The following is a 16,498-nucleotide window of genomic DNA, read 5'->3' on the forward strand; positions in this document are numbered from 1 at the left end:
AGCGTGTGGGCGTTCCGCGCACTTGCCTCCTGTACTTCCCCCGTGACGCCCATATTTTCACGCGTTGTTCCCCATTCAGAGTGTTACGCCCCGTGTTCCGTCTACTTTTGTGATGTGCGCCGCGCTATGTGCGATTTCGCAGTGGCCGTGGCGCACGCTGTTGGATGACCTGTGCGCCTGCGTGCGTGGCGCACATTTTTAGCGCACATCCAATGTTTTTCTCGCGCACGGACTTCCATGAATCGATGTGCGCTGGTTTCCCTGCGATTTTCACACTTGCACTGCGATTTTCGCACTTTTACTGCGATTCGCACGTTTTGACACCTCTGCGCGGGAATTTTCGGCGCACATTATTTCCATGAATCAACCCCTTAATGTATGAAATATAAAGGAAATGCTTTCTCTTGGTTTAATGAAATAAACAGTACATGAACATGATTAATGACAAAGACGACTGAATAGAAGGCGGGGTATGAATGGACATTGGACTCTGACAGTTAAATAAAAAGCACTCAATCATGTAATCAGGTAATCTCAGATGATTGTCACCACTCACCTCACCAATACCATTTGTGAATGTCATGTGACTGCCAGTGTTTAAGCATAAGGTCTTTTGTAACTTTTAGATCATGTGATCTCCATATGTGTAGCAGTGGAGAAAAGAGGTGTTCATTCTACAGTACTCTGCCCATAGGAGGCCCACTGTATATTTATTTGCAACTGGATTTAATTCTACAGGGTTTTTACTTGTCGCACCATGGAGTACTGACCTTCCACACACCAGGTCGGGTGGAGAACAATCGTGTGGCAAGCACAGGATTGCTCTATCTCTTCTACACATATCCCAATTCAACATATTGAGGGTTCATGTGTCTGTTACATAACAACACTCCAGACAACGCCTCTACAGCCAACTTACACAACATCACCACCTGTCCACTCCCTGCCCTGGCCCCTTTCGGGATACCAATGCCCCTAGGCCCTCGACAAAGACACTGTGGGGTGCTTCCGAACTGCACACAGCAACAAAGGCAAGCTATCATCCGGGGTCAGACTGGGCCATGTAATTGTCTCAGGCACCAAAGAAAAAGTGGCCCGCACTTGCAAATGGCTTTTCATTCCTTTTGTGATACTGTTTGAGTAGTACCCAGGGGAGCTTTTTGATAAAGTGACGTGCAAATTGTACACTTGAAAGAATATTTATTCAGCAACACTGGCCAAAACTACTAGTCGCAGCAGAGTAAATTAACTCATCAAACTGGCCCACATGGGCCAATAAGGGTCACAGTGATTTTTTCTTTCTTTCACCAATGCATCAGGGCTGGACCCCTGAGCTGGTTGGGGCTGGCCCTCTTGACTACAGCAAAAGAAACTCTGCTGCAAGACCAGGGGCTCTGTGTGTAAAGCAGCAGACTCGCACACTATACTTTTTCTTTCTTTTACCAATAAATCAGGGGATAGCGGGAACGCAGTCCCCCACTACCAGAAATAATGCAGTCGAGTACCCTGCATTTGGGGACATCGCAGAGGTCAGCAAATCCGATGTGCAATGGATGAGCCTCACCCTGGGAGCTCTGCCTTTCTGATCACAGATGCTCCCCTGCCAGGTAAGTATGAGTTGCGAGCAAGAGGGCAGGGGTTGGGCGGCGGGGGCTGTTCTGGAAACCCCGTTAAGCGAGGGTGAGAAGGCCGGCACTGACCCAGACCCAGCCCTCCCGGAAGCCCTGAGCGTCTGCAGAGCTGCCTGCCCCACGGGCAGGGGGAAGCTCCGGCAGGCAGAGCCCAGCAGAAGAGGCACATTGTAGCACAGTTCATTTCTCCCATCAGGCCCTGCTCGGCCCGAGATTTGCATAAATTCGGACCTGACCGCCAGCCAGCAAGCCCAGTCGGATAGCGAGCAGGCCTGGTGCAGCCGGCCCACTGGCCCGTCGGCCCCAGGCGGGTCCATGGCCCTCCTGAGCCGACAGGTCACCCCGCTTAAATAGAGCGTCTCGGGTGGGGTGCCCCCCATCAGGACACGGCAACGCCGTGAAGGCAAGGCCCGATCGGTGCTCGGACGGGGCCGGCGGCAGCTGGTAGCCAGACCCCACCCTCCCCCATAAATCCCCAGCAGCTGCTGTAGCCAGACCCCCCCCCATAAATCCCCAGGAGCTGCTGGCTGGGCCTTCTTCAGGTTGGAGGGCCTGGGCGCAAAAACAGAGCACAGGCAGGGTGGCTTCAAGAACTACCGGGGCACCTGATAGCATGGGGCGCACATGGGTGTGGGGGGGAGGCGACGGCCGGATAACATCCATGGGGAAACACACCATAGTGTTTTTTGCCAAACGCTTTTATAAGACGGGAGTTACTTACTTTGTAGCACAGTGGCAGGCTGACTGTTGGCTGCTGACTGTGGCCTGGGTCCTCGCCTGGTGGTCCTCCTCAGTGTGGCTGTCCTGTGTGGGGGCTGGGCACTGGGCTGGCTGGTGGTGTGACTGGTGACTGAGGTCCACTGGTGCACCCCAATAAATCATGCCCAGCCAGGGCCAGGGCCAGGGTGGGTCAGAGGCCCAATAGCATAAGTCACGTGCGTCACGCCGTGATGGACCTGGCGGCACTGAGTCTGGGCCGGCACGAATTTTCATTGGCTTGTTCTTCCCCCAGGCACAAGTGGAAGTTGTTTCAACTTTGTAAAGAAGTGCAACAACAAATTTGTTGTTACTTCCTCCAAAGTTGAAGCAACTAGTGTGCAATGTCACTGGGCCCCAGCTCAGCCCGGCAGGCAGGCTGCCCGCCCAGGGTCAGGACTCGGAGGGAGGCGGCAGGTGTTACAATTGCCGCCTCCCTCCACACATCAAAGTAAACGTTGAACTCGGCCGGCCCGAGCAGAGCGCGGGCCGAGAACCACACGGCACCGGCCCCCCATGGCCGTCGGTGGCCCGCCCACCATTTTGAATGATGCTGCCTGCTTGCTGCACATGCATCTGCATGCATCATAAATTATGATGCATGCATGATGCAATCATCAAAGCAAGGTAACAACATCTAGTGTTAACTTGCTATGATAATGAATTGTGTGCAGACACTGCAGAGTGCAGTCTGCAAACAGTGCAGTCGGTGCCTCCTGGCTCCTGCCCTGCCCAACCCAGTCCCAGGCGGCCCAGCCCCCGGTGGCCCAGCCCCCGGCGGCCCAGCCCCCAGGAGTCTGACTTAACTTCCCGGCCACGGGATGAAACATTTTTTTTAAAAAATAAATAATCATTTCACCCCAGGAGTCCGACTTGACTTCCCAGCCGCGGGCTGGGAAAAAAAAAAAAGAATTCACAAAATGATGATTCGAGGGTGCGGCAAAATAAGCACTATGCGCAGCTCACAATCAAAAGGTGCGTGGCCGCACAGGCACGCACCTTACAGGGAACATTGGTGGGAACTAGCTTCAAGTTGACACATTGCATACCAAAGGGGTGTTAGTGCCGCCTTCTTGTTGTCTTATTCGGCAACCAAGCCCCTTCAGGCGTGACTCAATTATCTCATTAGTATGCACTACCACCAGCCGAATTAAACCAAAGTAATGCAGATCCATGGAGCCTTTGATATTTAAATTAGGCTGCTCATGGCTGGAGGAAGGTGTGCCTTCCCCCTTTTTGGAATTCTTTAATGTACCTGGAGATGTCACATTCCAGCTGAATATGACAGGGGAAGATGGCGCCTGTAGGCTGTGTCTTCCGGGGGTACATGTGACTATTCATTTTGTGCGGGAAGCAGTTGAAATGTGAACAGAATGGCCTCACACATTTCTCGCCAGCTGATCTTCTATCATTCATTTCAATTATTAAAAAATTAGAAAAGCCCAGGCGAGTGCACTCTCCCCATGCGGATGGTTGAATTCCTCACAAGGGACACTCGTGCCTGCAGTGGTCTGCATGGTCATGGGTATGGCTCGCCCTGCCCCCAGTGAAGACCAGGTGTCCCCCGGCAACCCTCCAAGGTGCTGATGCCCCATAATACCCTGGGGCCTGCTGGATGCCCATAGCAGGCCGCCCTATGCAACACACTCCGACAGTGAAGTATTTAGAAATATTTAGTACAAAAAATGCAAAGACGTTTTGGACAATTCAAAAAGCCTGTGTATGAACTGATAGCTGTGTAAATCGAAATAAGCAAATCTGACGAAGCATAATGTTTGACAATGTTCCGTGTGCGACCTATTGGAACTAATGGACATTTTTAAAAATCGAAGAAGAATTGTAAAGAAACATTGCTGTGATAAAACATTGTTTGGGTGCTAGCATTCTGGACCAACGTTAGACGTAACAACAACAAAAACGAATCCACAAAATGCGGTGGGCTGACTGCCTCCCCGTATACAACTTCACCGACTTATCATCACGTTTTTGGTATTTTAACTGTCTTATAATTTCTTATCTATTCATCAGTGATGTCTATAAAAGGCAACATGCATCATTGTGGATATCCAGGGACTTTGAACTTGACGAGCCCCAGTCTCCTGGATCGACTATTTTAGAGGTGCCTTTTCAGTCGATCCTCATTGATTTTGCCCTGCTGTCCACTCACCAGCAAACATGCCTAGGGATTTTGAATACAGCCCTCCTTGCTTGTTCATATAGGACACTGCAGTGGTGTAATCCATTTCGATGAGGACCAGCTTTTCTCTGAGGACCCTTGAGAAAGCCCTCAGGATCCTAGAGGCTGCCACCAGCTCTCCTCAATTGGAGGAGCAGCCTGCTTCTTGTTCTGTGCACAATCCTGGTGGACTTGATCCTTTACCATTGGTCCCTGCCCATCTCGCTCACATTTGTGTTAACAATGGTCTAACGATTGGGTCAATGGAAATTCTTTCAGGAAGTTGGGCAACTACAGCTACTACTCTAGATCTTGCTGATGAGATGGTGCAACTGGGTTTGTGGTCTTCAAATCCAGGGATTGTTCCTTCCAGAACATGTGGAGGTGATGCAAGAGTGGCCTCATGTTGGGACAGGCTCAGGACACCAGTAAGACACAGGAGATCACATGCCCTTTCACTTGCAGGAAGTGCCTTGCTGTCCCTTGAGATCGAGATAACAGCTTCCATGGAGTAGTTAAGGCTAGTGTGCTCTGTCGATTGGAAGCATTACTATGCCTTCTGCACAACAAAATAGTGCAACAGTGAATTGTATGTTCTGTTATGGTTGGTGCTGGGATTTGGCTCTTCTGAGAAAGAACCCTATGCCCCCTGGTGTGTTGCAGGTCCTCTGTACATGTCGTACCAGGAGATCCACGGAAGGCACCTTGATAAGCCAGCTGTCCTGATATGGAACCAACTAGATCCCCTGGAGATGGAGTGAGGGCACGATTGGTCACATGACCTTGGTAAAGACCCAGGGAGCTGACTTCAGTCCGAAAGGCAATGCTCTGAACTGAATGTGCTCTGGGCCTATTGCAAACCTCAGCAACTGTTGGTGTGGCTTCCCGACTGTGACATGGAAGTAGGCATCCCACGTATCCAAGGAGTCCAAGAATTCCTTCTCCTGTACCACAGGAATAATGTGCTGGAGGCACTCCATTTTGAAGTGATATAAATCTGACTTTCCCCGATGGCTTGGGAACTAGGAACACAATTAAGTAAACTCCCATTCCCCTTTTTTTTCCTTTTTTAAAATGTGTTTATGGTTAAAATAAACCTTTACAAAAAGACAATTTCCATATATACAATTTTAAATACGTACATATAAAACCTTTACAATTTAAAATACATTTTATTGAAAAAATGCAGGTTAATACACAATTCATTATCTTTTAGTACATAAGCATTCTATCCTAATCACTACATGTTTGTTATGATTCATAAAAGATGAGTCAATACCGTGATAAGTACAAGCCAAGTCATCCTCAATAACATTTCTACATGTACTCGTTCATTAGATGGCAACAAGCTCGCTACAAAACAACAACCAGTATGGACACTACGTTTTGATGTGGGCCAAGATGGCTGCACCATAACTTGATACCCATTAGAGCATTATTTTACATATTAGAAGTATCACAGCACAATAACATGCTGAAAGAGATTTGTAATGCGCTTTGTGAACTCAAAAGTATAAAGTAAAAAAAAACTTTTGTACATACAGCTCATAGACCAACAAATGTCACTTCTACACTTCTCAGTTTGTTACAAACCCACCGCTAGTGCCGATTCGATAATTTTTAGTAACTGTACCAAAGCGAAAGTTAGAGGATTGTAGTTGCCTACCATCATCCAGTCCCATAAAAATTCAAGAGAATCCACAAAATCAATGTTGGTAAATTTGAGCAAGAGATGTGTTCTTGCCACCCTATATTGAGGGCATTCCAGCACTAAGTGCTTGAGTGTTTCTGTTGGTTATACACAAGTGGGGAATCTACAATTCACCTGCTGCTCGTTCCTTTTAACACTTCCCTAATACCCACACCTTTCCTGGGTATAAAATTGATTGAATTTAAAATGCATGTAATAAATGCGAGTGTACATGCAGGGAAAAATGCTTATATAAGTGCAACATGGCACTCTTTTAAGAGTATACTTCGCATATTCGGTGTAAGTGCTGTATTCATTGAGCCAAGCTATGGTGCGAGTCGAGTCCCTTTCGAATAACTTTTTTTTCACGTGGGCTGGTCTAATACATAAGTCACTATTCGTCACCGAAAGTTCATCGAGAAGACCCTGCATTCGCCTCTGCTATTGACTGAGGGGGAACCGACTCCTTTTGACTGCAAAGCTTCTTGCAAGTCCTGATAAAGGGAATTTTTGGGTGGATTAAAAATTAAAAATTTTTGAGTAATTAGATAAGGCTCGCCATTCCGTCCTACAAGACAATGAGATTAAGCCAAGCTCATGACGAATTACACAGTTGGGAATGGAGAGGGCAAGATGTAATGCGTCTTTTATTAAATGCCCCTGTAAGGTGTCAAATTGTTTGTTGAGATCAAACGAGCACATATCCAGTGTGTAAGGGAGCACAGCTTCAACTTTATAGAGGAAGAAATCACGCAACGGAAGTAAAGAGAATTTACAATACTTCGCAAAAACCAATTTCAGTTGGCATAATAGAGGTTGTGCTGTCAAATTCAGCCTATCACTCCAAAGTTTGATGGAAGAAGCATTACTCATGTAGTATCCAAGATAAGTAATCTCAGACATTTGGGAGATAACAACTCCATCGATCTTCCATTTAGATTGCTTTAGCTTTTTCCCTGAATTGAATACCATCATGCAGGTCTTTGTGGCATTGGGTCTACTGTTGTGGAGATATGCAAATTCCTCAAAAAGATGCAACTTCGCTTGCAGTCCCGATGGTGTAGGATCAAACAGGATGATATAATTTGTGAACGTTAACCAATGCAAATGCAGACTACCAACTTTCACAGCAAACATTCCTGCCTCTTGTTAGGCAGAATCATATGCAGTACCCTTTGGGAACACCACACACAATTAAGACTACAAATGGCAGCTAGACTTATCTCAAGAGTAAAGTGAGCAGTATCAACAGTTACACAAAGCACAGCAATTACTGTGGTTCAAACAAACACTGACTCAAGGTTTCTGAGTAAAAGAATATACATTTATTTACACATCAGTTGTAAAACAGTTCACTAAATAAAGTAGCAGAATAATCACACTCTTAATATACGACAAAACACCCAATCAATTCTGGACAAGTTAGGCTCAAAATGAAGTGTGAGGAAAATGGCACTCCAGCAATTTAAAAGGGAGGGAAAGACAAGGTTATACAAAATTAAGCAGCACTAACAAGTAAGCAGGCAGGGCAATCTAGAAAATGATTGCTACAATGAGGATTCAAATCAGTAGGCCTTGGCTAATGTTAATGGTTCAGAGTCTTTGCAGAGGATCACCCAGTTCAGCGTAGTTTGCAGTTAAGTCTTTGCCAAGAGTTCAAAACAAAGCTGGTTGAAGGAAAAGTTATTTAAAAGAGTAGAGAAGGACAAGCCCTCGGATTGGCGAAAGATTTCAAACACTTTCACCACGGTCGGACGGAAAAAACAACCAGGTTAGAACAGTACCTTAAATGAAGAAGAAGGCTGTAGCTGAGGCAGAGGTTCCTGGAAGATCCTGCAGGCTCACGGTTCCTGAAGCGACTGTCGGACTGACATGAAGTAGGAAAACTGGAGGGTCTGCCACTGCCCAGGAAAGAAACCAGCAGCAGAGCAAAGCAACAAATAAAAGGTGTGCTCCTTAAACCCAAACAGGGTCCAGTCCTCCTGGCTATCCGGATCACTGCAGCTGTGCACAGCAGATTCGACCAGGGGAGGGAGGCCTTGCTTGGTGTTTGGCGAACTGGTTGGTCCCACCAGCTCAAGGGAGGAAGATTCCTCGCAGATCTTCTCTGTCATCAAAGTTTGGAGTTTCGGACCTGCAGCAGGGCTTCACCGGGAGGTTCAGTTGTGGTAGTGGTCCTCTTCTTTCAGCTTCTCTTCGGTTCTCTTGATCCAGTGGTGACTCTGCCTTCCAAGCCACAGAGACATGCTTTTTATGCAGTTTTCCCCCATTCAGACTGCCTGGCTGTCAATCACACAGCTGGGTGGCTGTCCTGGCGGGACAGTCACCACAGCCAATCATACAGAGTGTGACATGGGTCTCCAAGGAGACCCTGTGCAGGGCGTCTCAAACCCCTCCCTCACATCCTGTCCCCCTCAAACATTCAGGCAGCTAAGGAGGGCTTCTGTGCAGAAGCCCGCCAAAGGACGGCGAACAAAGGAACCAAACCTGGTTTGGCGCGCAGAGTAAAATACGAGAAAGACCTTTACAAAAAGAAATGGCGAATAAACCCAGCCGGAACCAAATAAAAGTAAATGGGGTCCAGCAGATTTAAGTTCGAGGCTACTAACTTAGCCTAAAACAGTACCACGGCTATTTACATAGACCGCAGTAGGAAAAATAGGGTAGATACCACTGCCACCAGCCAAATCTTAAAGAAAGGGGAACAAAATAATGTTCCATGAGAAACAGACAAAAAGGGATAACTAATAACCCTTTCCAGTACTCCATGTAAGATAGTTTGCAATGGGTCTGTGCTTTTAAAAAGACTAATAAAGTCAATGGCAACTTTACATGTTCTGGGAGACAGTAGTCGTTCCCAGAAAATGGAGTTTAAAAGTGGGAAGTCTGAAAAAGACAACCCTGTGCCACTGCACTGAAGGTGCTGTGTGACACACAGTAAAATGATGATGCCTATGGCGTAGGTGAAGCTCCACAGTCTATGAACACAAAAATGGTAAACACGCAGCAAAACACATGTAAGAGTGGGAAAAAGGCTCACACTCTTACCAGGTGAAAATAAAAATCCTAGAAATCCAGCAAAGCTGCTGAGGGACTCAGTAGGTAAGGGAAATTAGCCATTCTGGAGAATTCTGCCTAACACCTCTTTCCACTGTTGATCAAGGTCACACAAATAAAGATTGAATAGCATTGCCGCCAATTCGCAGCCCTGCTTGAAACCCAAATCCATCCTAACTGGTTGTGTGTGTGTGCACCTTCCCTTGTTACCTTCACCTTGTAAGCCGTCTGATTGTGGAGCAAAGCGATCCAAAAAATCAGGACCGCAGGGATACCTAATTTGCACATTTTCTCCCATAGCAAATTTCTCACAACTGTGTCAAATGGGTATCAGGTAATATAATTGAGGCAAAAATGTTGCTGGTAAAAGAAATTGTGTTAAAAATGCAGTGGTTTGGCCTGGTAAAGGTGTACCCCATTATACCATTTAAGGGGAGCAAAGGTTGCGGAGGTGTCCCCTGCTTCCCTTAAATAGTATAATGGGTCCGGGGTTTGCAGGGGTGTCCCCCGCATCCTTTACATGATTGTGGCGCAATAAACCACAGTATTTTTGCCGCAATATTTTGTATTCACGGCCATTTTTGCAGCGATTTTAAGACATGGAACCGTCAAATGCTGCTGACATGTCAATACTTGCCAAATATACCGGACAAGCACCATTCATTTTTGTGCCAGCTAGTATATGAGCCATAACAGTTGCATTTAGCACAGTACTCATGCCCCTCCTAAATCCAGTTTGGAATTTAGACAAGATTTTGTGGAGCTCAATACGCTTTTCCAAATCATGCAAGATCAAAATAGCAAAGATATTTGCAACAGCATCTATTAAAGATATAGGTTGATAGTTATCAGGATTCTTGGGGTTGCCTTTTTTTGTAAATTGGTACAATTATTGAGGTACCCCACGTCTCTGGAATATTGCAGGTCAGCAAGATTAGATTGTATTTGATTTTGAGGATTGCAGCCCATAAGGCTGGATCCGCCTTATATACACAAGGTGGAATGCCATCAGGCTCTGGGGCTTTCGAGTGGGTTAGCTTACTAATGGCCCACTTGATGTCCTGAGTTGTCCACTTAAGGCATTGAGTGTCCAAGCCCTGGTCCAGCTGATACCTAAGAGCTGAAAAGCGTGCAGGAAGTTGGTACTTCTTTGCAATATGCCTTTTCCAAACGTCGGCAGGTATAGTATTCTCTGTGCTTTCCTTGCCATGAAAGTTTGGGTGTCGTATCACTGCCCAGATCGATCTAGTATCATGATTGCAAATCGATCTGATCAGTTCACAATTTACTTTATTGAACCTCAAAAGATGAAGTGTTCTAAGTTTGTTCTTGTAGATTTGCATAGTTTTTTGAAGTATAAGTACAGTAAGGTGTTCACGTGAGTATTTTTTAATGTTCTCAATTCCTTATTCTTTGTACGTTTGAGCAACTTTACACTATGATCATACGCGTGGTCCGTCACTTGTACTCTTGTTTTCTGCTTAGTAAGCAGAAAAGCTAAAGCAGTCCTGACAATATCACCAATAATCACCTCCATTAGATTGCAAGGATAACTGGGATGCAAGATCAGCCTGTCAATGTTGTTTAGATCTGCCACACCCGAGCAGCTAATTGGCGACAAATTGCTGGATTCCATCTAAGGGCAATATTCCCACGCTCCAGTTCGGGTAATTTTAACAACTCATCAACATCGAGACTTGAATACAATATTCCTGTAGATAACTGTATAGGAGCATGATCTCCAAAAGGAATTGCATGTATGCTCACTGGCTCTACTCACTGGGCCAGTGTTTGTGACACACTGAAGTAGTCAATCATGGAGGACGCCGCTCCCCGTCACCAGGTGTAATTGAGGACAGTCTCTGAAAGATTTGGCAAGGCTCACACCCCAATCTTCAAAGTAAGCCACCCATCTCCCGCCTCTCAGCCTTGCTCTCTTCGCACCCTCAGATTGGTCGTTATCTGCAGCCTCACAACTCAAAAAACACGATGAGTTGAAATCGCCCCCCCATAATGATTTCATAGTTAGAGTAATGTATGAGTGCACTCTCCAGACAGTTATCGATCTCATCAAACATAATCAATAGCTAATTTGAGTGGATTCCAGTATATGGTTACCAGCAGTAATGATTTACGTAGATTTGCATTAAGTTTCAGCTCAACTGCTAAGATGTTTTCAGATACATACATAAGTTTGGTGGTACAGTTCATGTTGCTATTAATAGCAATTGCTAAGCCTCCTGAAGGGTGGCCTTCCTTCGCTTTAATTGCATAGGAACAAAAAGTACAAAAACCCTGCAGCACCAATTGATCAGTTTTTATCGTTTCCTGGAAGAAGATTACATTCAAGGGTTGCATGGGAGGAAGAGAAGCTATCCACTTAAAGAGGTTATGGTAGTCGCATGAGTTCCACAATAATATCACAAGGTCCTTCTTCTGATAATGCTAATTTGAGCTCTTATCTGCTTTCATGTTAAAGATGTATCTCAGCAAGGGCTCGAGCCACGCTAGCTCTTTCTTGTCCCCAGCAATAGATAGCAATTGGGAAATACACAACTTCTCGTCAGCGGTACTCCTAGAGATGGCTCTTCCTCCCTGCCCTGAGGGAACCTTGGGAACTCCAAGAATTCATTCGTCAGCAACTCATCATTGAAAGTATGCAACAAGAAGCCCAGATCCAACAAATCGGCTCTGTATGATCAACTGAATTTAAGAATGTTTGCAGACGGCACATAGCAAATCATTCTATGATTGTTGTGCCGTGCAAGCGAAATTCTCTCAAAATCCTTATTTGTTAGGATTCTTAAAAATGGAATGCGTGAAATTAGTTCAGGCCAGTATTTTCGATTAATTCTTGCATCTCCCAAAATATAATGCATTACACTCCAAGCCAATAATGTTGATTGCACTGCAAATATCCTCCACCCCTTTTGATGTTTTGGCAGAGGTTTTAACTTCTGTCGGAGGGATCATTCCATTAACCACTCTATCCCTCACTGTCACTCACTTCACCTTTCCCTGTGCAAGTTCCCTCTGGTAGCCTTCGTCAGTTGTAGGCCCTGCATTGCCTGACACATTGCTTGCTTCTTCGCTTGACCCCAGGGGACCGGAGTACGGATGATCCCTGAGAGTCATGGTGTTGAGGAAAATTCAAATTTGTTACCCCAGTAAACCAAGAAGCTCCAGAAAGCCGGCCTCATTTGGCCCAAAACCACCACAGGCGTTTTCCCATGGGTCTTGCATCAGGAATTCAGTTTTTTTGTTGGTGAAGTGTGTCAAGCCTGACATTTCTGTCCCTCACTCGAGTGCTTATGGGGGTTCTGTCCCAAAAACGGGATCTTGGTGGATCTTTGGGGGGGTCTTGGCTAGGATATGTCTTCTTTCTGATTTTCTCTGTATGTTTGTTGGCTTTAAAAACAAGATGGACCTTGGCTTCAAGAGATTCTGTAAGAACATCTGCTTTAAGGGAATTATCATTGCAGTGTTCTTCTGGATCACCATCCTTAATGTGCAGGTGCCTTTAACCTGCTATGATGGATCCCAGGCTGTTGGCAGAGGCCTTGAAACCATCATACACTAGGTCAGAAATGAACTCTACTTGAGCTTTAACTGACTGCAGGATCGGTAGCGGATCAGCTCCTTGAACTTGCTTAGTGCTGCTTTTGCCATGGACTGTAGACATCCCAGTGCTCTCTCAGCTGTGTAAGATGAGTACCTAGCTGACCTTAGTGACAGATGTGCCCCCGATAGGCCTTTTAAAGGCACTCTGACTACTTTCCACTTTCCTATCCATAAGGTCGTTCATGGCTTCCTCACGGCGATGGAGAGTATTTCAATCAGGCTAGAGAGCATATCACTGTTACTCACCACTCCTTTGGGCCAAAGGAAGTAGCTAGCCGACCTCGGAGATGATAGGTGTGCAAGAATCGATATTCAGCCTTAACTTCCAGCCCCCTGAGTTCAATACTCAGGCTTTCTCAAAGAGGGGCTCTTTTCTACAATGTACTTCTCTGCTATTTCAATTGGGACAGACAGAGGTGTCAATTGAACAAAAGAGCGGGGAGAACACGCTCCACCAATACCAAAGCTGTAAAGGAACACAATGAATATTAGACAGTGGTTGAGTATTCCAAATAACCAATTAGCAAAAAAGGCAATGAATTACCTAGATAAGTATTGGAGTGGCGTTTCCCCGGAATGGATCTGTGCAAATATAAGGAGCTAGACTTAGTGATTGGAACCGAGGAAGGGATACCCAAAATACAGTATGAAGCTAGAACAACAGACCTGAGTAGTGGATATAACGGTGTTGGAGTAAGTCCTTCTCTGAAGAAAACGACAGGAAAACATAACAAACAGGAATATTAGTATTGGGAAATAACGCGGGCGGCACGAGGGACGCACTAGAGCCGGGGTGGTGCAGAATCTGGAAAGCGTTCGGCTGCACTTGTAATACCCTAATGTCTATTAATCCACCTACTTCTCAGAGTCACCAACAGGAAAACAAAACAAGTTCACACAACTCAGTAGAATGAATATCAAACAAAGGAGGGAGTTGAAAAAGCTCACCCGAATCCCGTTACAGAATCTCAGGAAGACACACGTTCAGGTGTGGAGCGGAGTAGCGGGTGCAGCTCGGGTGGAAGTCCGCCAGTAGAGTGCGGATGGCGGCTGAAGCAGATCCATGATGTTCAGCCGGGAAGGAGCCACGAAAGGCTGAGGAAGCAAGGAGAAATCGGATAGCGTTCCGCATCTAGATCAGGAGGGCATGCCAGGGACCAGAGGAGCAGGAGGAGCAGGTCAGGAGCAGTCCGGGTCGAAAAAGCTGTGAGTAATCAAACAATTCCAATGAGGGAGAAAGAGTCACAATCCAGTAGCCAGGCGAAGGGTCGGATCCAGGAAGGCAGAAACTTTGCAAAGATAGTACGGACGAAACCGCGGCAGCGAGTAAACGCTAATTAGCAGCAACGAGTGTCCGCGAAAGACGGGGATTTATAGCCATATGGGTGCGTGTCCCGTAGTACGTCTTTCACGTACAAGCCGTGTCAGCTGACACGGATGATGCCTCTGTTTGTGCAGGCGCCATGACAACCTGTACCGGTTCCACAAAGGAGCATGCCGATGAATGGAATACTGCAAAGGACGCTGCGCGGAAACACGAAGTGTAACATTCATCCACTTGGATATTTTGAGGCATGGTCTTGTCCTCTCCCTTTGATGGGTAGATATTTGCCAAGATCCTGGGGACTGAGGTTTTATCTGGCTCTGTCCACTCTTTGGATATATAGTCACCTCTGTCTAGATTGGGATCGCAGGGAATGGGGACCTCAATGCCTCCCACACAGCACACAAGGCCCTTGGTGGGGAACTGTAGCAGAGGAAAAGCAGACACTTTTACTTTGAGCAGATGGTCTTTGTTATTGAAACTGCAATGCATGTATTTGATGACTTTAATTATATAGGCCGGTTTACTCATGATGGCTAAGCTGATCCCTGGAATTTCACCCCTAAACCCATTCAACCATGTATCCAGGTCTAAACATGAGTTCAGTGTGTTATCAGGCTCTCTGGAGAATCAGCATTGGCAAAGCCATATCCGAAAACCAATGAGTTCCTATGCATTTAAACAGTAATGTAAAGCTTCACAGGCACTGTGATTTCATAGTATATTTACAATAGATTTCTATTTTCATTTACAAAGGACTCACCTTTAAATTTAATATTATTTCACATATTTTGAATTAAATGCACCTCGGGCTGACTTGCCTGGTACACTATGAGGCTTCATTTAAGGTTATATGGCATCATTGTATTAAATTAAATGATAGTGCACTGTGATGCCTCATTTTGAAACACAAACCAACATTTTGGTTTGTAAAATTACAGAGGGATACATTAGGCTCTGTTGAAACATACCAATAGTTTCTGAATGATGTAGGAACTTGTACCAGGTATTCTTTTGTGCTTGGTGATAGTTTCAAAAATAACATACAAACAAGCATTGGTGATGCCAACAGTTTTGGCATTTACTGTTGTTCTTTGCATTTTGCATTTAAAGGCACCATGGTGCAAGGAGAAGAGTGCATAGTTTAAAGGGAGGATGCGATAGGAATTGTAAAAAAGGGGAAATATTTTCCAAAGTGGCTGAGTAATATTAAGAGCACTCACAGTGGACCCCTTTGGATTCAGTTAAACGTTGTGTGATTTCATTTTGTGTGATGTCCTTGGGCATGAATGGGCATTTGACATCACTTCTGCGCCTGCTGTGATTTTGGTGAAATGGTGCCACTGGCAGTGGAAGCATTCTTTCACCGCCAAACTGTGTGCTTTGAGCTTGCCCAGACATATCACTGGCCTCCTCTTATTATGGATCATAGCACACTTACACCATACACGCTGCAGCCTGGCCTGCCTCACTGGTAGACACAGTTGCAGAGGGTCCAACACAGGGACTTCGAATACAATTGTGTTTTGGAGACTTAGGTGGGTTGGAATTTGAAGCAGCGGAGCCAGTCCTTCCAGAATCTAAGTCCAGGTAACTTCAAGTGACTTTCCCCAAAACACAAAAGAAGTGTCAAAAAGTTAATATTAAGGAATTGTGCCAACTCTGGCAAAGTGACATTTTATACCTCCTTCCTCTTCAAACTCTCTATGTTTACTATAACTGTTTACTACAGATGTAGTTGGAAAATTACTGATGGCGAGAGAGAAATTCAAGAAGGGCTTGGCTGGCTCAGCACCAAGAAGACGAGGCCACCGTGAGCCTGGGTGTCCATCCAGTAGTTACAATGAACATAATAAAGAAACAACTTCTGTTTGAAATGGAATAGAAAAACACTGAAAGCGCCAAGAGTTCATCATTTAATAGAATTAAATGCTGCAAAAGTCACATGGTCATATTAAAATAGACATTGGGTCTAGCTACACTGAAACCAAGAAGATGCTCCCTTTATTTCTCAGGTGCAGAGAGCCGCTACAAGGCCAAGTTTAAAGCCTAATTGACTGGCAGACTGCAAGAGTGATGAGGGGCTAATTGGAAGGGGAGGCATGATCACACCGACCTTCCATGCACCAGGTATGGTAGCCTGCATGCTGCTAACGTGTGGAAATATTCCAGAATGGTCCAAAGGTGCCAAACCAATGGTACGGGGCCATGTATTAGAGAGCCCTATAGTTTGCATAACCAAT

General features: G+C 45.6%; 1 non-coding gene across 1 annotated transcript; it reads right to left on the reverse strand.

The window, feature by feature from the left end:
- Nucleotides 1-1,451: 1,451 nt before the first annotated feature.
- On the reverse strand, nt 1,452-1,615 carry LOC138462098 (U1 spliceosomal RNA). Its single transcript, XR_011264706.1, has one exon. It is a non-coding gene; the product is annotated as a U1 spliceosomal RNA (small nuclear RNA).
- Nucleotides 1,616-16,498: the final 14,883 nt, after the last annotated feature.

This window comes from Ambystoma mexicanum, chromosome 1p (assembly GCF_040938575.1).
Source record: "Ambystoma mexicanum isolate Mex_15411 chromosome 1p, UKY_AmexF1_1, whole genome shotgun sequence".
Taxonomy (NCBI): domain Eukaryota; kingdom Metazoa; phylum Chordata; class Amphibia; order Caudata; family Ambystomatidae; genus Ambystoma; species Ambystoma mexicanum.